The sequence below is a fragment of the Pan troglodytes genome, chromosome 5 (genome assembly GCF_028858775.2).
Source record: "Pan troglodytes isolate AG18354 chromosome 5, NHGRI_mPanTro3-v2.0_pri, whole genome shotgun sequence".
Lineage (NCBI taxonomy): Eukaryota > Metazoa > Chordata > Mammalia > Primates > Hominidae > Pan > Pan troglodytes.
In genome coordinates this window covers 80,018,443-80,042,466 of record NC_072403.2, presented here as the reverse complement: position 1 = coordinate 80,042,466, position 24,024 = coordinate 80,018,443, and the positions used below count along the sequence as shown (strand labels likewise).

Genomic DNA, 24,024 nt, shown 5'->3' with positions numbered 1-24,024 from the left:
GGAAAACAACTTCCACCCTTGTCTTAATTTAAAAAATAAATTTACCAGTCACTTGGAACTTCCATGACTGCTAGCTAATAAAAAGTACGAACCTGACAACCATTTTCTCTTAAAAATATCTTTTTAAAAAAAATAAAGTCTTCCATAAAGTCCCTAATCACATTGCCTTGTAAGGCAAAGCTCCTAACTCATTCTTAGAATAAGGAGGGAATAAATAATTAATACGTATATAAGTCCTCACATTCATATATAAAATTGTAAAAATACTGAAGGGTTGATTCATTTTGAAATAAAGCTAACTCCCTCCTTTGCATGGCAAATGTTTCTCTCTAGAGCCATGCCAGTTTCCTATTGCATTAATTAATGAGGGAGAAAGCCTCAGATGAAACTTTTATGTAGCAAGGTAACAGGTATTCATCATTATATGCAGCTTGACTTGAGGGTGACAGATGGAGAGCTTGTGATCTTTTGAATCATTAACTTGAAAACTTTAAACTAGCCTGTGGTCGCAGCAGTCAAGAATTTAAAGTTACTATTTTTTTCATTCTCTCTCTCTTTTTTTTTTTTTTTTTGGCACATCAGAATCAGTGTCTTGTGAAAAATTCATTTAAAAATATATCTTTACTTCATTTTCTAGCTGTATCATATAATGGTACCTGATTTCTCACTTACAATTTTATTTTGGGGGGAAAATATAACTTTCTCTGATACATTTATTTGGCTTCTATTATTTTGATTTTAGCTTTTCAATGATTGCAGAAAAAAATGGTACAAAAATTTTTTTTATTTGTAATCTTTGTGGGTACTTAGTAGGTGTATATATTCATGGTGTACATGAGATAGTTAAAAATAGTATTTCTTTAATCGGTACCACAAATTCCCATGTCACATGTTTACTTATGTAACAAACATGCACATCCTGCACATTACCCCTGAACTTAAAATACAAGTTATAAATAAAAATAAAAATGATATTTCTTACATCAAATTAATTTGGATATGTATATAATGAAATATCAAGAAAGCGTAATAGTTAATAGCTCTTATTTTTATTGTTTTTCATGAAGCTAATGCTTATATTTTGTTGGTTAAGGCTTTGTATTTAAAGGAAATATTTTAAAAATTATAGTATAAAATAAAACATTTGCTCATGAATCCTTTACTTCTATGTCAGGAGATATAAAATTGTATTCATTTAGCTCATTTTCTCTGTTGATCCCAATGAAAAGACTCTGTGAGGTTGCCACTATAGTCAAACATTTTAAATTTCCTGCATTTTCTCTGCTATTATGTTGACTTAATCTGTGATTTAAATGATTATGCTTCGCAACACTTTCTGCTTTTCCTCGCTCCAAGTTTGTCTCCAGCTGCTCCTTGTTGAGGGTTTTGTTCTCTTTTCAACAGGAAAGAACATCCACCCACACCAGCTTGAAGTGCCTTATTAATGTCAACCAAAAATGTAAAACAGAAAGTTTCAGTAACGGTTCCAGATGTAAAATTCTCAATATCAAACACTTTTCTTTTCTTTTTTGTAAAGGCAAAGAAAAGTGAAAGTAGATTATGGATGTTAATTAACGTGCATTAGATAACTTCTACCAGTCTCACACTTTTAGATGAATTATTTATTTTAGTTCTCACAACAGGCTTTCACATGTTTTCCAATATTTTACACGTGATCTACATTTGGAAAAGTCATAGTCTTAAGTTTTTTTTTTTTTTACATTGTGAAATAACACACAATTACTGATTCCTGATTTGGATGCAAGCTTAACTTGTCTTTCTTCAGAATACGTGCTCTTTCAATTACCTCATCTTGATAAATGTAATAAATATATGGTTTTTTGGTTTTGGTTACCCAGCAATTTGAACTTATGTTACCAGACTACTACATTGTTCCCTGCTTTGCAGAGTGAATGGTGGAAAGTTCAAATATTTGCTCTCTTTACTCTGTGACAGCTAGATTATGGCCCATAACTTAGATTTGGCCCATCAGCTATACCTGCCTTTGAATCTGTAGGGAGTGTCACAAGGAAGCAAAGGCAGTTTAGAATTTACTTTTCATGGTAGCAGCACTACCGCACTGTCCATGGTGACCCGCCAGAATAGCAGTGGCAGTTATGATCTAGCCTTCTGGCCTTTGTTTCTGTATTCAGTGTTTGGTCCTCTAAGATGGTCCTGTAGTAATTTCTCCATTAATTTTGAGGGATACACAAAACAGGCACTCCAAATTCCTGTTCTGCTTGTTAACCACAGTTAATTTCCCAAGAAATGGGATTAATGTGGAAGATAATAAATCAGTTTTCTAGTGGTTAATATCAATACTAGAGGAAATAGGTATAATAAATATAAGTGACATTATTACTTAGGTTCCTAATATTTATAAAATTTAATATAGTGTTCCAGTGAGTTGGGGAAAAAAATAAAGTGCTGTAACTTAGCTATTCATGTAAGTGATCCTTTTCCTGAATATATTTATGCCTAGAAATTCATATGTTATATGTCTATAATATAATACTAGTGTACATGTATTCATGGTAATTCTTACAGCTTTCTTCTATGAGCTAGCCCTAGTCCTCATTTTGTAATTTTAAAATAAACTTCTAATTTATTTTCTGTTTTTAAAGATTGCTCACTTGCATTCATTCAGGAATAGAAAGAAACATCTTTCTCTTAAATAATGGGATTGATTCTTTTTCTGAAGTACTAGCATACAAAAACCAGTCTTAATTTTCTGTATCCTGGTTGCTTATCAGATTTTAAGAATTTTAACACGATTAATTTAAATATAATTCAACAAATCCAACCTTCTCATTTAATAGGCATGCAGATCACCAGAAAAAAATGTATGTATATATGCTTATATATAGCCACTGCTGAGCATGAGTTCAAGTCTCTTTTTATTTGTTAAGTACTTACTATGTGTTAAGAATTGTTCTCATGCTAAGAATTGCTACTGTATAAGTCCATATAAATGCTTTAATTATTAACGTATTTAATCCTTTTAACAACAAAGTGGGACATTATGCCCATTGGTAGATAAGAAAATTGAGACACATAAAAGTTACATAATTTGTCTAAGGTCATAGAGCTAGTTAGTGTCAGAACAAGCACACAAATACAGGTAGCCTGGCCCCTCACATGTTGCTCTCTCAGCCATTGGACTCTACTGCCTCCCAGGTCTTTGGGTGCTTTCCGAAACAGCAGCCCAAATTATTTGGCTGCATATTTACTAGACTTATCATTTTACTCCCCAAAGATATGTCTTATTTTTGTTTTATTTTATCCAAAATATTATCTCTAAGACTGATAAGTAAGATGGCTTATTTTTTTCTTTTATTATTATTATTATACTTTAAGTTCTGGGATACATGTGCAGAACATGCAGGTTTGTTACATAGGTATACACGTGCCATGGTGGTTTGCTGCAACGGTTAACCTGTCATCTACATTAGGTATTTCTCCTACTGCTATCCCTCTCCTAGCCCCCTACCCCCTGATAGGCCCCAGTGTGTGATGTTCCTTTCCCTGTGTCCATGTGTTCTCATTGTTCAACAGCCATTTATGAGTGAGAACATGGAGTGTTTGGTTTTCTGTTCCTGTGTTAGTTTGCTGAAAATGACAGCTTCCAGCTTTATCCATGTCCCTGCAAAAGACATGAACTCATTATTTCTTATGGCTGCATAGTATTCCATGATGTATATGTGCCACATTTTCTTTATCCAGTCTATCATTGATGGGCATTTGGATTGGTTCCAAGTCTTTGCTATTGTGAATAGTGCTGTAATAAACATACATGTACAACTTATAAGGGATGTGAAGAATCTCTACAAGAGAACTACAAACCACTGCTCAAGAAAATAAGAGAAGACACAAACAAATGGAAAAACATTCCATGCTCATGGATAGGAGGAATCAATATCGTGAAAATGGCCATACTGCCCAAAGTAATTTATAGATTCAATGCTATCCCCATCAAGCTACCATTGATTTTCATCAAATAATTAGAAAAAACTACTTTAAATTTTATATGGAACCAAAAAAGAGCCTGTATAGCCAAAACAATCCTAGGCAAAAAGAACAAAGCTGGAGGCATCATGCTACCTGACTTCAAACTATACTACAAGGCTACAGTACCAAAACAGCATGGTACTGGTACCAAAACAGATATATAGACCAATGGAACAGAACAGAGGCCTCAGAAATAACACCACACATCTACAACTATCTGATCTTTGACAAACCTGACAAAAACAAGCAATGGGGAAAGTATTCCCTATTTTATAAATGGTGTAGGGAAAACTGGCTAGCCCCATGCAGAAAACTGAGACTGGACCCCTTCCTTACACCTTATACAAAAATTAACTCTAGAGGGATTAAAGACTAAAACATAAGACCTAAAATCATAAAAACCTTAGAAGAAAACTTAGGCAGTACCATTCAGGCCATAGGCATGGGCAAAGTCTTCATGATTAGAATACCAAAAGCAATGGCAACTAAAGCCAAAATTCACACATGGGATCTCATTAAACTAAAGAGCTTTTGCATAGCAAAAGAAACTATTATCAGAGTGAACAGGCAACCTACAGAATGGGAGAAATTTTTTGCAATCTATCCATCTGACAAAGGGCTAATATCCTGAATCTACAAAGAACTTAAACAAATTAACAAGGAAAAAAACAAACAACCCTATCAAAAAATGGGTGAAGGATATGAACAGACACTTCTCAAAAGAAGACATTTATGCAGCCAACAAACATATGAAAAAAAGTTCATCACTGGTCATTAGGGAAATGCAAATCAAAACCACAATGAGATACCATCTCACACCAGTTAGAATGGCCATCATTAAAAAGTCAGGAAACAATAGATGCTGGTAAGGATGTGGAGAAATATGAAAGCTTTTACACTGTTAGAGGGAGTGTAAACTAGTTCAACCATTTTGGAAGTCAGTGTGGCGATTCTTCAAGGACCTAGAACCAGAAATACCATTTGACCCAGCAATCCCATTACTGGGTATATACCTGAAGGATTATAAATCATTCTACTATAAAGACACAAGATGACTTATTTTTAATAAATTATAATTTATGCATCTGAAGGGGCATCAGCTCTTCAAAGTAGCCACTTAAACCACGGATATTGCCTGTGCTTAAGATATATTGTAATTGCCAGGCAATCTGAAAAGACATTTCAGGCAGCAAGTCTTTATTTTGGATGCTGGATTTGACTTTTGCAAACAAGAAAAAAAATTTCAAAAGTATTTATTGTGTTGAGGTGAACATCAAAATACATGATAGTATTGTAGGCAAATAATATTTAATGTAATAAGATGTTTCATTTGTGTTTGTGTGTGTGTTTGTGTGTGTGTGTGTGTAATGTTATTGAGAAGATATTTCAAAGGGGGAGCTCTTTAGATATTTTGAGTCATCACAAGATCCTTAACATTGGTGGATATTGTCCCAGGTTTACAACACTGAAAAGGACAAAGGATACCATTAGCTATGATATGTCCGGTGACACTCTATTGTAAGTGAACTAAACAAAGATATTCTTTTGACCTTTAGCCACATTTCAAATTTTTCTTCTATATTCCTGATATTATAGATGTGGAATATGTGATGCAGAAAAACTAAGTTCATTTTTGGTAAGAGCATTCCAGAAGACACAAACAAGAAAAAAAGTTTTTTGTTTTTTTTTTCTTTTTGTTTTTACTCTTCTACCTTAGAAGAGGCAATAAGGTGGTTAAATGTTAAATTATACTATTTTTACTATCATTCCTATATTTTTAAAAAAAGGTTGAATTTGTGTTTGGAAACTCATTTTTAAAGCTTTTGGAGAACATGTTTACCTTTGCATTGGTAATTTTTAAATATAAGCAAAATTTTAAAATCTGTTATAAGTATTTTTTTCAGAATAAAAGAAATAAATTTTAAAAATTACTGAAGTAAAAAAATTACAAAATCTCTATGCAAATAGTGCAATTTGTTGAAACAATTCTAAATGCTAGTAACTATTTATGAAACAGTTCAACACTGGGACAAGAATGTGTTTTCCATATCTTCTCAACTGATCCTTTTAATAAGTCCTTTTATTTACCTTCAGTATGTAGTTAGGTTAAGCGCCAGTGGTCAAACTGGAAAATCTTGTAATTTACGGCAAAAGAAAGATTATTTGAAATATCCAGGTTCACTTGAACCTAGAGAAAATTAAATTATTTTTATGACTGAAAAATCATTACCAAAATGAAAACTCTATGTGTAACAAAAGCCAAACATATTGAAATAACTTCCCTTAAATTATACAAACAATACTTAACAAAGCTCTACTGAGAATTCATTTTCTTTTAAAATTCTTATTTCATTTCCTATTTCTGTTCCTCAGAAAATCTGGCAAATCTCATCCAGTGAAATCATCCTGTACATGCTTACTTATGGCCATATATTTCACTGGCTGTTTCTGAAGGAAGAATGTAAAAGAGATAACTTATTTACTGCTGCATGAATTCATATTTCCCAAGTCACATAACAGTTTGCTAACTTGGTTGGAATTTATAGACTGGTATGTTGTGGGTAACATTAGTTCCACCCTAAGAATGTCTTTTTTGTAGTACCCTACAGACTATGCTTAATAAACCATGGTTTAGTGTTTTGAATAATTTCAACAAAGGAATAATTTTAGAGTGATGAACTTCACGGACAGGACAGTGTGTTGCTACTTTATAGCTGTATTCACACACTGATTTTGCATCTACTAGATTCCAGATGTTTTCTTTTGGAACATGTTCAAATTGAGAAGACTGATGAGAAGCCCCAATCTCTGTAATTACCAGAAATGTAACTATATGCCAAAGGCATTGCTGAGAGTATTTTTCATTTATTGACACTGTTTTTTTAATGTAAGTAATTTCAGCAGCTATTTCATAATATATCTTTCAAGATCTGCCCCTTTACATATTTCTTCCTCAATTATTTAACCATTATTCAAATGAAGCCTTTTGATTATATAACTTAGAGTGATGAATTTCACTTTTAAATTTTGATGATGAAAGGCAAGAGAAAGTGATAAATAAAACAAATGAATACACCTGCTCCCTTCACATAATGACAGGGTCTAAAATCTCCAAAAGCTCTTAGAACAAAGACAATTCACATGCTTGAAATTATTCTCTACAAAATTCTATGTTGTTGTCTTTGAACTCTCATTTCTGTTACATTTTATCACATACATACTTATCTTTATCCATATAATATCAGCAACTTGAGTTTTCCATTTTAACCCAAAATATACTATAAGACATTTATCAGCAGATAATAGCCTAAGCTGCCATGACAGGGCAAGAACCTGTGCATTTTTTTGGCGGGGAAGATTTCATTGCCCTCCTGCTACACACTGTTACATCTCATTCAAGTCCACATTATCCTTCTGTTATTTACTTCTCAACGTTAATATTTTCAGATAGCTTCCTGTCAGCTAGTTGACAAAGATTCATTTATCATTCAAACAATTCAGTGCATGCTTGGCTTTACTCATATTCCCATATTAAAAGAAATGTCAGCGAATGTACAGTTATGAGATGACATAATCAGATAAGCTAACAGAGATAGACGTTATATGTATGAGAAACAAATTATTCTCTCAGCCATTGTATGTATTTCTAAAGAGAAAGTTGTTGAACTAAATGAATGGATTCCCAGTGATGTAATACAGTGAGAGAAAGAGAAATGGGTCTTCATTCTTTCTAATATTCTCAATCTGTTTCCACAAACATTTCTCCTGAGCTGAAAAACTCGACCCAGCTTTCAGCTTTCCAAATAACTTCCTGATTCGAACAAAACAAAAATATCTCAAAAGAGAAACTTTTCAGTGCATGTTCTGTGAACATGAAAACCATCTTAGCATAATTTATAGTAACCGTAACTGGAAGATATTTGAATATATTTAATACTTTATGCAACATTTTGGAAGGGGGCATGAAATATATCATTAATTTTTGAAATGAATTTCATAATAAAGTATTTAAATATGTGTGTTAAAATATTGAGTGCTACAAAAATAAAGCTAAATTGATATGGCACTTTCTAGGAGCTCAGACTTTCATAGTAGAAACTCTGATGCTGAATGACAAAGAAACATTCAACTTAATAGTTAATTTTACCTCATCTCTTTATACCTCATCTATTTATCAGAGATACTACTAGACCTTAGACTAGCTCAGTAATATTATTATTAATATTGAGTAATAGCTCAATAATATCACAGTAATATTATTTTTATAAGATAAAAAAGATTTCAATTTCAAATTAGCTTTAGAAATGTTGCGTAGCCATGCCCTTCTTTAATAGTCACAATGGACATTAATATTTGCAAGAATCTAATAGGTAGTAGTTAAGAAAAGTCTTAACTTTGCTGAAGTAGACATTTTAAAAATGTAATAGACTACAGAAACCAGAAAATCACTTAATGCTTACTAATATTTTGCTGAGCTCTGAGAATACACTTTGTGAATGTTGGGTCTTGTTGGTTCCATTTCTGGCATCCATGGATGGATTTCAAAGGAACTATCAGCTCCTCAAATTGTATACAGTCAGTTGGGTTTATTTAAATGCTTTCACATGGAGAGAGATTATTATTCTTTATTAGATGTCTGTGACTAAAAATATTGAAAACCCATTGACTTGAAAAGATTCTTAAGGAATTAAAAAAACAACCTTATAAAAGTGTCACATACATAATAATATTTCAATACCTCTTAACTATTATTCTTAGTGTTACTAAGCAAACATTTACATCATTATTCTGAATTATTTTATAGCACAATCTATATATCTGAAGATGAGTATATTAATCTATAGATATCTCTAGTTAAATTCGACATGATCCAAGATTTTCTGTAAAATGAGTTTGTGTTTAGCAAATATTATTTTCCCCCTAAAACCATTATTTTTTCTTAACAAATAAAATAAGGTACTTGATTCTTACCTAATCATATAATAATGCACACAATTTTCAAAAATAATTACAAAAGAAAAGTAACAATTTTGCATACCAATGTACAATAGTGCTATACTCATAAAAAAAAAAAGTAAAAAAAAATGTTGACAATTAAAAATATGTTACCAGCCAAAGAATTTAGCCCAGGAATAGAAACACATAGATCTGGTCAACTGATCTTTTACAAATGAGTAAAAGACATTTAATAGAGAAAGGATAGTGATTTCAACAAATAGTGCTGAACTACACATATATAGGCAAAAAATAAATTTAAATACAGATTTTGCACTTTTCACTAAAATTAATTATCAATGGATGGTAGAACTAAGTGTAAAACACAAATAGCAACCTCCAATGCAGAATTTTGCTGAATTTTTTCTAGAAGTAGGTGTGATATGAATTTCTCTTTTGTCTCAGGTGACAGCAATATCCTTTGAGAATCTGAATGAGTACTGAACATCCTATTTCCTTGTTTTTCCTTAGTTCTTGTAAAAGAGTAGTTTTCTTTTTGGCCCCTTTACAGTTTCTCTAACTTTGTACTTCTTCAGTCCAATTTCTGAAGTTTGAGTGCATAAAAATGATTGCAAAAAAATTTAAATCTGAAATCTGGAAGATAACATAGAAAAATCTAGGAGAACTTGGGTTTGGCAATGTTTTCTAAGAATAAAAAAACAAGAGCACCATTATAAAACAAAATCAAGTTGGGCATTATTAAAATTAAAAACTTCAATTTTGATAAGGACACTGTTAAGAGAGAAAAGCCAAGACAAATCACAAACCAGGAGAAAAAAAAATGAAAAATGCAAAGCTAACCTAAAAGTCTTTGTATATCTAAAATGTAAAAATAATTTCTGAAACTAAATAAGAAACCAACAATTCAATTGAGAAATCGACCAAAGATCTGAACAGGCATCTCACCAAAGGAGATGTCTATCTATCTATCTATCTATCTATCATCTATCTATCTATCTATCTATCTATATCTATATACATCTATCTAGATATATCTATATCTATATATCTATCTATATCTAGATAGATATATAGATATAGATATGAATAGAAAAATAAACAGAATAAATAATAAATAGAATATGTCTTCTTCCATTTATATGCATGTATGTCAAAGAATATATATGCATATAAATAGAGCTCTATTTCATATGTCATTAGGGAATTGCAAATTAAAACAATGAACAGATGCCATCACACACCTACTAGCATGGTTAAAATGCAAAATCTAGACATTGCTAAATTCTGGCGAGGATGTTGACTAACAGAAACTACAATTCATTGCTTGTGGAAATGCAAAATGGAACAGACACTTTAGAAAGTAGTTTGGCAGTCTCTTACAACGTTAAAAATAGTCTTACTATAAAGTCTAGCAATTGTGTTCCTGGTATTTATTCAAAGGTATTGATATCTTATGTCCACATAAACACCTGCTCACAAATGTTTATGTCAGCTTTATTAACAATTGTCAAAACTTAAAAGTAACCAAGATGTCCTTCAATAGGTGAAAGAACAAAGAAACTTGTATATCCAAATGGTGGAATGTTATTCAGTGATAAAATGAAATGAGCTATTAAGCCCTGAAAAGTTATGAACTTAAATACATATTAGTAAGTGAAAGAAGCCAATCCGAAAAAGCTACATACTATATAATCCCAAATCTATGACATTCTGGAAAAGACAGAAATACAGAAAGATAAAAAGTTCAGTAGTTGCCAAGTGCTTGGGGTGTAGAAGGGAGGGATGAATAGATGCAGAACAGGGTATTTTTAGGACAGTGAAACTATTATGGATGATAATATAACAACAAATACTAACAAATAAATATTCATTTCTCAAAATCAACAAAATGTGTAGCACAATAAGTGAATGCAAATGTAAACTATGGATTTTAGCTAAAAATATTGTGTCAATGTTGGCTCATCTGTTACAACAAATGTACCACACTAATGCAAAATATTAATCATAGGGAAAATCAGGTTTGGGGATGGGAGCCAGGAGGTTTAAGGAAGCTCTCTGCACTCTGCTCAATTTTACTATAAATTTAAACGACTCTGAAAAATGAAGTCTACTAAGTAAAAAATTAAAAACATGGTGCCAGTGCAAATAATCCTAATAATTTAATTGCCTTACATGGTAGACACCAAAGTATGAGAAACTATTCTTAAAATAGAAAAATTGCTTTAAACAAATTAATCTCATTTATTCAGTCTTTTAAAAAAATTTTCAAAACTAATGTGTTTTGTTTGGTTTGGTTTTTGCGTATTTCCAGGCACTTTTACCTGGAGAAAGTGTGTGATATTTGGCTGTGTGTAGGTAGCAATGCATTAAATCACAAATTAATGTTTTTATTTGCATCTAGCCAATGAAATTCACACATTAGTAAACTCTTCTCAGAATGAAACTGTTGGCTGATTTAAATTATGGTTATTACCCTAAGGGCTTGATGCAATGCTACTCACGTCACAGATTGGTTTATTTGTTACATATAAGCTGCAACAAATTTAGGGATAAAAGGGAAAACTGCTGACTAGGGTACTTCTGATACATAGGAATGCTTAACTGGAAATTTTGTCATACTCTGTTATTACACTGGCCCGGCGAAACAGAGCCTCTGTCCACTGTATTGACATCACCAAAGCGAGGCAATATACTTTTGGTGCTGGATGTCCATGAGACTCATATAAGCAGATGTGGTCTAAGGTATATTTCAAATGCCAAAGTTGATTTTAGTTAATATCTATCAAAGATTCCCATTTTATGGGTTAGTGTAGTCTCTGTTTTTTAAATTGTATATTGACAAATTATGGTTGTATATATTTACAAGGTACAAGGTGTTGCTATAATTTTTGAATACAATGTGGAATGATTAAACTAAGCTAATTAACATACTTATCACCTCAACTATTTAACAGCTTTTGTGATGAGAACATTAGAAATTAACTGTCAGTAATATTGAAATGAACAGTATGCAATTATTAGCTATATTTAACGTGCTATGCTTTTGAAAAGAAGTCAGGCTTATTCCTGCTATCTAACTGAGGTTTTGTACCCTTTAGCTATCATCTCCCCATTGCCTCCAACCTTCAGCCTCTCGAAACTACCATTCTACTTGGGTCTTCTGTGAGTTCAATTGTTTTAGATTTCACACGTAAATGAGAACATGCAGTATTTGTCTTTTTGTGTTTGGCTTTTTTCACTTGTATAATCTCCTCTACTTCCATCCATGTTGTTGCAAATGACAGAAATTCTCCCTTTGATAAGGCTGAATTGTAGTCTACTAAGTATATATCCCACGTTTCCTTTATTCATCTATCCCATGATGGACCCTTAGGTTGAATTAACATCTTGGCTATTGTGAATAGTGTGGCAATGAACATGGGAGTGCAATACGTATTGATTTCAAATCTTTTTTTTTTTTTGAGACCGAGTCTCACCCTGTCCCCCAGGCTGGAGTGCAATGGCATAATCTAGGGTCACTGCCACCTCCGCCTCCTGGGTTCTAGTAATTCTCCTGCCTCAGCCTTCTGAGTAGCTGGGATTACAGGCACCTGCCACCACATCCAGCTAATTTTTGTATTTTTGGTAGAGACAGGGTTTCACCATATTGGTCAGGCTAGTCTTGAACTCCTGACCTCAGGTGATCCACCCGCTTCAGCCTCCTAAACTGCTGGGATTACAGGCATGAGCCACTGCACCTGGGCGATTTCAAATCTTTTGGGTCAGTAGTCAGAAGTGGGATTGCTGGACCATATGGTAATTCTATTTTAGTTTTTCAATGATACTTCATGCTGTTTTCTATAATGGTTATACCAATTTACATTTCTACCAAGACTGTACAAGTGTTCCCTTTTCTTTACGTTCTTAACAACCATTGTTATTTCTTGTCTTTTTTATAAAAGCCATTCTAAAAGGCGTGAGGTGATATCTCATTGTGTTTTAATTTATGTCTGCCTAATGATTAACAATGCTGAGCATTTTTATGCATCTGTTAGCCATTCCTTTGTCTTCTTTTGAGAAGTGTTTATTCATGCCCCTTGCTTGTTTTTTAATCGAATGATTTCTTTTTCCTTTTATAGAGTTGAGTTTCTTCTATGTTTTGGATATTAGTTCTTTATCAGATGTATGGCTTGCAAATATTTTTTCTCAATCCAAGGATTGTCTCTTCACTGTTATTAATTATTTCCTTTGATAGACAAATTTTAAAACATTTTGTTGTAATCCTATTTTTCTATCTTTGGTGTTGTTGCCTGCCCTTTAGGGGTCAAATCTAAAAAATCATTGCCCAGCCCAATGTCAAGTGGTTTTTCTTCTTCTTTTTATTTTTTTCTAGTAGTTTTATAGTTTCATGTCTTAAGTTTAAGTCCTTTTTTTATTTTAACTTTTCTTTTATGTTCAGGGGTATATGTTAGGGTTTGTTACATGGGTAAGCTTATGTAATGAGGGTTTGTTGTAAAGATTATTTAATTGCCGAGGTATTACGCTCAGTACCCAAGATTTGCCTTTTCTGCTCCTCTCCATTCTCCCACCTTCCACCCTCAAGTAGACCACAGTGTCTATTATTTTCTCTTTTGTGTCCATGTGTTCTCATCATTTAGCTCCCACTTATAAGTGAGAACACGCAGTATTTGGTTTTCTGTTCCTGCATTAGTTTGCTAATTATAATAGCCTCCAGCTCCATCCATGTTCTGGAAAAATATATGATATTATTCTTTTTATGACTGCATAATATTCCATGATATATATGTACCATATTTTCTTTTTCCAGTCTGTAATTGATGGGCTTTTAGGTTGAATCCATGTCTTTGCTATTGTGAATATGCTGCAGTGAACATTTGCATGCATGTGTCTTTATGGTAGAATGATTTTCCTTACACCATATGCAAAAATCAACTCAAAGTAGATTAAAGTCTTAAACGTAAAACCCAAAACTATAAAAATTCTGGAAGACAACCTAGGCAATATCATTCTGAACGCAGGAATGGGCAAAGGCTTCATGACAAAGACACAAAAAACAATTGCAACAAAAGCAAAAATTGACAAGTGAAATCTAATTAAACAAGAGCTCTGCACAACAAAATAAGTATCAACAGACTAAACAGACAATCTACAGAATAGAAGAAAATATTTGCAAACTATGCATCTGACAAAGGTCTAATATCCATCTTCTATAAAGAACTTCAGCAAATTTACAAGACAAAAACAAACAACCCCATAAAAAAGTGGGCAAAGGATATGAACAGACACTTTATGAAAGAAGATATACATGCAGCCACCACCATGTGAAAAAAAGCTCAATATGACTAATCATTAGAGAAATGCAAATCAGAACCACAGTGAGATATCATCTCAAACCAGTCAGATCCGCTACTTTTAAAAAGTCAAACAATAACAGATGCTAGCAAAGTTGTGGAGAAAAGGGAACACTTATACATTGTTGGTGGGAGTGTAAATTAGTTCAACCATTGTGGAAAGCAGTGTGAGATTCCTCAAAGAGCTAAAAGCAGAACTCCCATTCAACACAGCAATCCCATTACTGGGTATATATCCAGAAAAATGTTTGTTTTTCATCCATTTTTTAGTTGATTTTTGTATACAATGTGAGATAAGGGGCCAATTTCATTCTTTTGCATGTGGATACCAAATCTTCCCTATACATTTATTGAAGAGACTGACCTTTTCCCATTGTATATTCTTGACACCTTTGTCAAAGACCAATTGATCACCAAAGTATGGATTCTTTTCTGAGCTTCCTATTCAACATATGCAAATCAATAAATGTGATATACCACATTAACAGAATTAAGCAAAATCATATGATCATCTCAGTAGACAATGAAAAAAAGCATTTGGCAAAATCCAATATCCTTTCATGATACAAACTCTCAAAAAATTATGGGGTAAGGGCAGGGTTAAGATTAGAGTCAGAAGGAAAAAAAAGAAAAAAATATTCAGTATAGAAGAAATATATCTTAACACAATAAGAGCCATATTTGAAAAACCCACAGCTAACATCATACTCAATGTGGAAAAGTTGAAAAGTTTTCCTCTAAGATCCTAAACAAGATGAGAATGCCCACTTGTACTACGTCTATTCGATATAGTAGTAGAGGTCTTAGCCAGAGCAGTGAGGTCAGAGAAAAAAATAAAAGATATTCAAATTATAAAGAAAGAAGTTAAATTCTCCCTTTTTGCAGATAACATGAATTTATACATAGAAAACCCTACATATTCCACTGAAAACGCTGTTTAAACTGATAAGTTCAGTAAAGTTGCAGGATACAAAATCAACATGCAAAAATCAGTAACGTTTCTCTGCTCTAACAATGAACTTTACCAAAACAAAATCAAGAGAATAATTCCATTTACAATAGCTATGAAATAATTACAAATACATTTAACCAAGAAGCTGAAAGAGCTGTACACTGAAAATTATAAAACATTAATATAAATTGAAGAAGATATAAATAAATGGAGACGTATCTTGTGTTCTTAGATTGGAATAATAAATGTTGTTAAAATGTTTGTACTACTAAAATGTTCTACAAATTCAATGTAATTCCTAACAAAACACTATGTGTTTTATCATAGAAATAGAAAAAAGTAATCCTAAAATTCATATGAAAATGCAAAAAACACATGAATAGCCAAGGAAATCATGAGCAAAAAAAAAAAAAAAAAAAAAAAAGCTGAAGGCATCATACCACCTTATTTCAAACTATGTTACAATGTGATAGTAGTTAAAACGACATGGTACTAGCATGAAAACTGACACATTGACCAATGGAACAGTTTACTTTCTTTTACTAGTCACTTTAAGGTGCTTTATTAGGTGTCAGTACCAGAGAGCAGTTATATTGAGAAATTCAGAAATGCATAGCACTTCATGCATAGAGAATGAGAGGTTGTCCTGAGATATTCAAGAAATAAAAATCTCAAAGTAAGTATAAGGAAAAACACGTGAAAGATCTTGCTAAGTCAGACATTATTATTTTCTACAATATGAAATTGCATTAGCATTATGGATATAGTTAGCAAGTATGTACAGGAATGCACACACGCATATACTTTTCAGGCAAGAAAACACTTGAGAGACCCAAACTAGCACATAGAAAAAGTTACCTGAGGACATGTTCTATTTTCTGTAGTTATTTTTTTTTCTTAATAAAGCTTCTAGGTTAAGACATCACTGCATTTCAGCATATATTTATGATAACCTCTTTATGCCAGTCAGCTTAATATTCTGAACTTTTGATTTATTTCCCGTTTCTGTAACCCAGATAGCAACCTCCAAAGTGGAATTTTGCTGAAATTTTTATAAAAGTAGATGTAATGTGAGAATCTCTTTTTTCTCAGATGACAGCAATATCCTTTGAGAATCTGAATGAGTAGTGAACAGCCAACTTACTTGTCTGTCATTTAGTTCTTATAAAATAATACTCTTACTTTGGCCCCTTTCCAGTTTCTCTTTGTATTTCTTTAGTCTAATTATTAAAGAGTGTGAGAATATAAAATTGATTGCAAATATATTACTTATTTCAAGTCTTATCTTGCTTAAACCAATCCTGATTATAGTTTGCTTTGTCATAAATCTCTCAATTTGAAAACCGATATTTTCAAATACCACTCCTGCAGAAGCTGGTGGAAATTATTATTTTAAGCTAACAAATGTTTAAATAAGGTTTACATTGTTTCAAAATATTCTTATCAGCTAAAAATCAGGATTTTATACAGGTTGGGAATTCACCCAGAGTCTGATTTTATTTATTGTTCAACATGACTCTGGGGCATTTTAGGACCCAGATATTAGCAGAAATTGCTGGAACTCTGAATAGAATGCAAGGTGGAAAGAGTGACATTAGCTCAGGACAAGAACTCAGGTGGTATTGCACATTGCTGCCTCCAGAAGAGTTGATTCCTTCATCTCACTCAACCTCACTGTTGTGCTTACCCTGATTTTACAGAATCAATATGATCTCAAATTTTGGAAAAGGAATGGATTATTAAACTAATTTAATTCAATTTAAAATATTTAAGTTTAAATATGCTCTAAACCATATATTACATAATAATCTTTTGTTAAATCTATACCTTGTTTTTCCAATTTCTTATTTTTATGGACATAATTACTGAATTATAGGCACTGAAAAATTATAACTGAGGATATTGATTCTTAAAATGTTTAATTTCTTAATATTTGAAGTGTTATTGATTCATTACATTGATATGCTTACAATTGCCCAGAAATTGCATAGCAAACGGAGTTCAGTACTCAACATTTTAAAATTTATATTTTCTTTTAATAACTGTAAAAATCTCTTTTGTTTTCCTACTCTCAATTTTAAAATGTTGGACTATAATTTGAGTATCAATGTTCCATCTACGATATTATCTAAATCACTCAAGAGAATTCTGGAGAAATGTATTATGCCTATTACATAAATAGTTGTTGTTCACATCCAATTATATAAATTGCAGCCTGGAATTCATGATACCTTTCCTATAGCAGGAAGCTTATTTCTCTGAATGAGAATCTTTAGATTAGATGTTTTTAGGGTTGCCAGAAACTCATTGGGTATTTTTTTCAACACAAAGGAAATCCGATTATTCTGCCAGTACTTGTAGTATGTCAAAAAGCTCAACATGCAGTGCCCTATCTTTGCTCCTGCAGAGTTCAGACTCTAGTATGATTTTTGAAGCAATTTGCAAAGTTAAGGACAAAGTTAGTAAGCTGTAAGCATGTATTAAAATATCCTTACATTAAATCAGATATTCTTCAGAATATAGTAGAGGGGCTTTTTTTTTTTTTAATAGCAATTCAGGCCTAATCAGATTATCTTTTTTTCCTAAATAAATTGGCTATTTTTGTCCTTATTTTCTTTATCTCCACCTACAAAATCTAACCCAAAGATTATTCCATTTACCCCTTGTTGGAAGTGGGTTTTTTTTTTCTTGATGATGTTTTTAGAGTAGTTTTAGGTTCACAGCAAAATTAAGAGGAAGATACAGAGATTACCCATAAAAACCCTTCCCCATTTTTACCATTCCCCCACCAGTGTAGTATATTGTTATCACAATTGTTGAAATTACACTGATGCATCACATTGTCCAAAGTCCATAGTTTACATGTAGGTTCACTCTTGGCACTCTACATTCTATAGGTTTTGACACATGTATAACATGTATGTACCATTATGAAATCATACTGGTTTTTACTGCCCTGAAAATCCTCTGTGCTCTGACTATTCATCCCCCACTCTTCCATAACCCATGGCAATCACTGATCTTTTCATTGTTTCATAGTTTCACCATTTCCAGAATGTCATAAATGGAAATTGTACAGTATTTAGCCTTTTCAGATTGGCTTCTTTCACTTAGCAGTATTTAATAAGTTAATTTCATAACTTTTCATGGCTTGATACCTTATTTCTTTTTAGCGCTAAATAGCATTTCATCATTTGGATGTTCCATATTTTGTTTGTCCATTAACTCATTTTAGGAAAGCTCAGTTGCTTTCACATTTTGTCAATTATTAATAAAGCTGCTTTAAACGTTCACGTGCTGATGTTTCTGTGGACATACCTTTTTCAGCTCCTTTAGGTACATGCCAAAAAGCTTAATTGTTAAATCTTATAATAAGGGTATGCTTAGTTTTGTGAAATGCTGCCAAACTAAGTTCCAAAATCGTTGTCTCATTTTGCAGTGAATGAGAGTCTCTGTTGCTCCACAGCTTCCCAGCATTTGGTGGCTTCAGTGTTCTTCTTGGATTTTGGCCATTTCAATAGGTGTGTTATGGTATCTCATTGTTATTTTAATGTGCATATTTCTGATGATACACGGTTTGGGCATCTTTTCATATGCTTATTTGCAATATTTATGTATATTTTTGGTGAGGTTTCTGTTAAGGTCCTTAGCCCATTTTTTAAAATTGGAGTTTATTTTCTTTAACAGTCCTTTATCAGATATGTGGATTGCAAATATTTCTGCTCTGTCTGTGGCTTCTCTTTTTATTCTCTTGACAGTGTTTTTTTGTTTTTGTTTTTGTTTTTTTCAGAGAAGGAACTTTTAAGTTTAATTTATTCCTGTTTATTAATTGTCTATTTCATAGATCATGCCTTTGATGTCCTATCTAAAAAGTAATCACCATCCAAGGTCATCTGTGTTCTCTCCTATGTTATCTACCAGAATTTTTATAGTTATAAAATATCCATTATGGTGTAAAATATCCATTTTAAATTAATTTTTGAAAAGGGAATAAAGTCTGTGCCTGGATTCACTCATTTGCATACAGATGTTCTGTTATTCCAGCACTGCTTGTTGAAAAGATTATCCTTTTCCCATGCTACTGCCTTTGCTCCTGTCAGAGATCTGTTTGCTGGATTTATATAAGTCTATTTCTGAGATCTGCATTTTATTCCACTGATATATTTGTCGATTTTTCCCCAATACAATACTGTTCTGAACACTGTAGTTTTACAGGGAGTCTTGAAGTCAGGTAGTGTCAGTCTTCTGACTTTGTTATTCTCCTTTAGTATTAAGTTGGCTATTCTGGGTCTTTTACATTTCCATGTAAACAGATGTTTAAATTTATTTACATTTGTTGAAATTCTCAAAATATCTTGCTGAATTGTAGGGCATTGTTGTTGTTGCTGTTGTTTTTAATGTTGCTAAATTAATCGAGTCAAGAACTCAAGCTTGATTTAATTGGAGGAATTATGTAATTAATCAGGGTAGTTCCTTCATTTAACTAGTTATGAAATTATCAGTGGATCCACTGAACAAAAGGTTACTGAGTGCTTATAATTATGTAAAACATTATATGCAATGCTCCTATCCTTATTACAGTCAGCCTAAAGTATTCTGTCATGTACCCAATTGCAATCATATCACTTGATTTGGGTACAAAATAGGGTAAGTTGAAAAGGTAGAAGGCTGTTTTTTAAGAGTAGTAAAAAAAAACTGCAGTGAATTTAAAAGCAAGTGAACTTAGGTTTTTTTTTTTTTTTTTTCCTGTCCTCTATAGGAAAAAATAACAGTTACTAAGTAAAATGAAAACATTGATTATGTGTTAGACTGGTGGTCAGGGTGAACATTTTCATCAACATGGAACCATGCAATCTGTATCACTGCAATAATTATGTATTCAATCAGATGTATTTCAGAGGTATGTATGGGTAATATCGTGGAGCTGAGGTTAGGGGAGAAGAAAGAACAATGTACAAGCTAGCAAAGAGGCACAACACAAGCATTTAGATGTGCATTTGTTACTCTGCAGGCACTTAGAAGAGTAGAGAGGAAATAAACACAACGTCAATATGATAAAACAAACAAACAAACAAACAAACAAAAAAACCTTGTGATCCAGAGGAGGTGCCAGCTGGACTTCCTGGGTCGAGTAGGGGCTCAGAAAGCTGTGAAACTCACTCATTTCCTGCATCAGGACTTACTTCGGTCCTGGATGAATAATGTTGAAGATACATGCTTAAAATATTCCTAAGACCAGGATCTGTGCATGTGTTTTCTTCCCCAAGAAAGCTATAAACATCGAAACTTTTGCTGTAAGTTTCCCTGTGTCCTCTCTCTCTCTTTCCCTTCCGCCTCCCCCGAAACTAAAGTAAAAGGAACGTTAACTGCCTGTTTTTCTGTGACCAGCGGACCTTATCTATCCTCCCAATTCCAATTCCTTGAAAACATACTTTGTAACAAAGTCCTGTAAGATCCTGTCTCCTTTGCCATGGTGCTGCAAGTTCATAAAGTAGATAAAACCTAAGTTGCAATTCCAGTTTTCCTCAAGATCTAAGACATGTTACAAACGGTTAATTGCCTTTGTTTCTCGCTCTGGTGACATCTCGCCACACGTATTTCCGGCCTTAAAGAGTTTAAAAGGCAGTCACATAATCTAACTCTGGCTACCCGCTCGGGACCCCTTCCACACTGTGGAAGCTTTGTCCTTTCACTCTGCTCAATAAAGCCTACAGCTTTTTTCTCTCTCGGTCTGTGTCTCTATCCCTCACCACGGTCAGCCGCCACACCAATCCTTTGGCGTGGCTAGGCAAGAACTTTAGGCATTACATAATGGTAAGTGAATAGTAGCATTTTTGTTCAAATTGTGCCCAAATGATTTTTTATTATAATTTAACTTATTGCATAACCGCCCCCCCCCATCATTTCTAGGTCCTGAAAATATCCATCTACACATGCATGTTAATAAAACAATTTATAACGATCCAGTCTTCTAAATGTTCATGTTTATCCTATTCTAATTTATCAGGGAGTACCTTTATATCAATGTAAAAACAGACTAATACAGAGAATTGGTACTGGGAGTGGGGCACTGCTATAAAGACAACCGGAAAAGGTTTGAAAAATTTGCAGCCTGACCGTGTGGTAGAAATGAAAAACCCATTTTCTGGGGAGGAATTCAAGCCTGCTGCAGAAATCTGCATCATAAGTAAAGAGGAGCTGAATGCTAATAGCCAAGACAATAAGGAAAATGACTTTGGAACTGGGTAACAGGCAGAGGCTTTAACAATTTGGAGTGCTCAGAAAAAGACAGAAACATGTGGAAAAGTTTGGAACTTCCTAGAGACTTGTGGAATAGTTGTGACCACAATGTTAACAGTGATATGGACAGTAAAGTACAGACTGAGGTGGTCTCAGATGGAGATGAGGAACTTATTGGAGACCGGAGCAAATATCACTCTTGCTATGATTTATTAAAGAGATTGGTGGCATTTTGTCCCTGCTTTAGAGATCTGTGAAACTTTGAACTTGAGAGAGATGATTTAGAGTATCTGACAGAAGAAATTTCTAAGCAGCAAAGTATTCAAGATGTGACCTGGCTTATTCCAAAAGTGCTCAGTTATATGCCTTCCCAAAGAGATGGTTTGAAATGTGAACATGTTTAAAAGGGAAGCAGAGCAGAAAGGTTTGAAAAATTTGCAGTCTGACCATGTGGTAGAAATGAAAAACCCATTTTCTGGGGAGGAATTCAAGCCTGCTGCAGAAATCTGCATCACAAGTAAAGAGGAGCTGAATGTTAATAGCCCAGACATGGCAGCTCCTCCCTTCACAGGCCCAGAAGCTTACGAGGGAAAAATGGCTTCGTTTGCTGGACCCAGTGCCCTGCTGCTCTGTGCAGGTTCCAGTCTTGGTACCCTGTGTCCCAGCCACTCCAGCTCCAGCCGTGGCTAAAAGGTGCCTATATACAGCTCAGGCTGTTGCTACAGAGGGTGCAAGCCCCAAGCCTTGGCAGCTTCCACTTGCTGTTTTGCCTGGGGGTGCACAGAAGACAAGAGTTGAACTTGGGGAGCCTATGCCTAGATTTCAGAGGATGCATAGAAATGCCTGTATGTCTGGGCAAAAGTGCTACAGCATTGGAGCTCTGACGGAAAACCTCTACTAGAGCAATGCAGAGGGAAAATGTGCAGTTGGAGTCCTCATACAGAGTACCACTGGGGCACTGCCTAGTGGAACTATAAGAAAAAGGCCACAATCTTCCAGACCCCAGAAAGGTAGATCCACCAACAGCTTGCACCATGCACCTGAAAAAGCCACAGGCACTCAACACCAGCCTATGAAAACATCTTCAGGGGCTGCACGCTGCAGAGACATAGGGGCAGAGCTGCCCGAGGGTGTGGGAGCCCACCCCTTACATTAGCCTGCCCTGGATATGAGACACAGAGTCAAAGGAGATTTTGGAGCTCTAAGATTTAATGACTGCACAGCTGGGTTTCAGACTTTCAAGGGGCCTGTGTCACCTTTGTTTTGGCCAATTTCTCCCATATGAAGTAGAAACATTTACCAAATGCCTTTACCCACATTGTATCTTGGAAATAACTAACTTGCTTTTGATTTCACAGGCTTATAGGCAGACGGGACTTGCCTTGTCTCAGATGAGCCTTTGGACTTGGAGTTGTGAGTCAATGCTGGAATGAGTTAAGACATTAGGGGACTGTTGGGAAGGCATGATTGGTTTTGAAATATGAAAAGGACATGAGATTTTGGAGGGACCAGGAGCAGAATGAAATAGTTTGGCTCTGTATCCACACCCAAATCTTATCTCAAATTATAATCCCTGCATGTCAAGGGGGGAACCTGTTGGGAGTTGATTGGATCATGGGGACAGTTTCCCTCATCCTGTTATGATGATAGTGAGGGAGCTCTCATGAGATCTGATGGTTTTAAAAGTGGCAATTTTCACCTATGTGTGTTCTCTCTCTCTCTCCTGCCACCACGTAAGACGTGCCTTATTCCTTTTCACCTTCGGCCATGATTATAAGTTTTCTGAGGCTTCCCCAGCCATGGGGAACTGTGAGTCAATTAAACCTCTTTCCTTTATAAATTACCCATTCTCAGGTAGTATCTTTATATTAGTGTGAAAACGGACTAATTAATATACCAGGTCAGCACACTTTCTATAATAAGCCACATAGCAAATATTCTAGCCTTTGCAATTTAGATAGATTCTATCCTTACTATTCAAATAGCCACTGTAGGACAGCCAAGGGCACTATGCAAATAAATGGGTATGGCTGTGTTCCAATAAAACTTGATTTACAATAATTAATAGCAGACTAGGTTTGATCCTTGGGCCTTGGTTTGCTTATCTTGTATATGCTGTCATGGAAAGAGTTGTATACCCTTTTTGGAAAAAGCCATTGCAATGATTCTTAATAAGAATGATATGTTGTTTGGCTAACTTGTGAAATGATCTTGCTCAATCTAGCATGATTATTTGGAATAATGTATAGCCCAGAGTCAAGATTTGCCCTTCTTAAAGAAATTAAAAAGAAAAAATCCTACCTCCTTGGATTCAGAAACTGAAATAAATATCCTGAAAGTCATAATTAGATACACATATTTCACAAAGAGAAAGAATTTATATGAATAGTCACCTATGAACTTTAGATATACATTCTGTTGTTTAATCACATGGTTTTTAACTTAGAATAATAAAATAATAGAAATAATGCTTTTACTTCAATAAGCAGAAAGATGGGTTCAGGGAGGTTAAGTGAC

The 24,024-nt window shown here is 33.8% G+C and overlaps 1 long non-coding RNA gene across 1 annotated transcript in view; it reads right to left on the bottom strand.

Moving 5' to 3' along the window:
- Positions 1 to 20,671, bottom strand: part of LOC104006875 (uncharacterized) — a 72,670-nt gene extending 51,999 nt beyond the window's left edge. The window contains exon 1 of the long non-coding RNA XR_008548559.2: positions 20,357 to 20,671. This is a non-coding gene — a long non-coding RNA (uncharacterized LOC104006875). The remainder of the gene's footprint in view (positions 1 to 20,356) is intronic.
- Between the last annotated feature and the right edge of the window lie 3,353 nt (positions 20,672 to 24,024).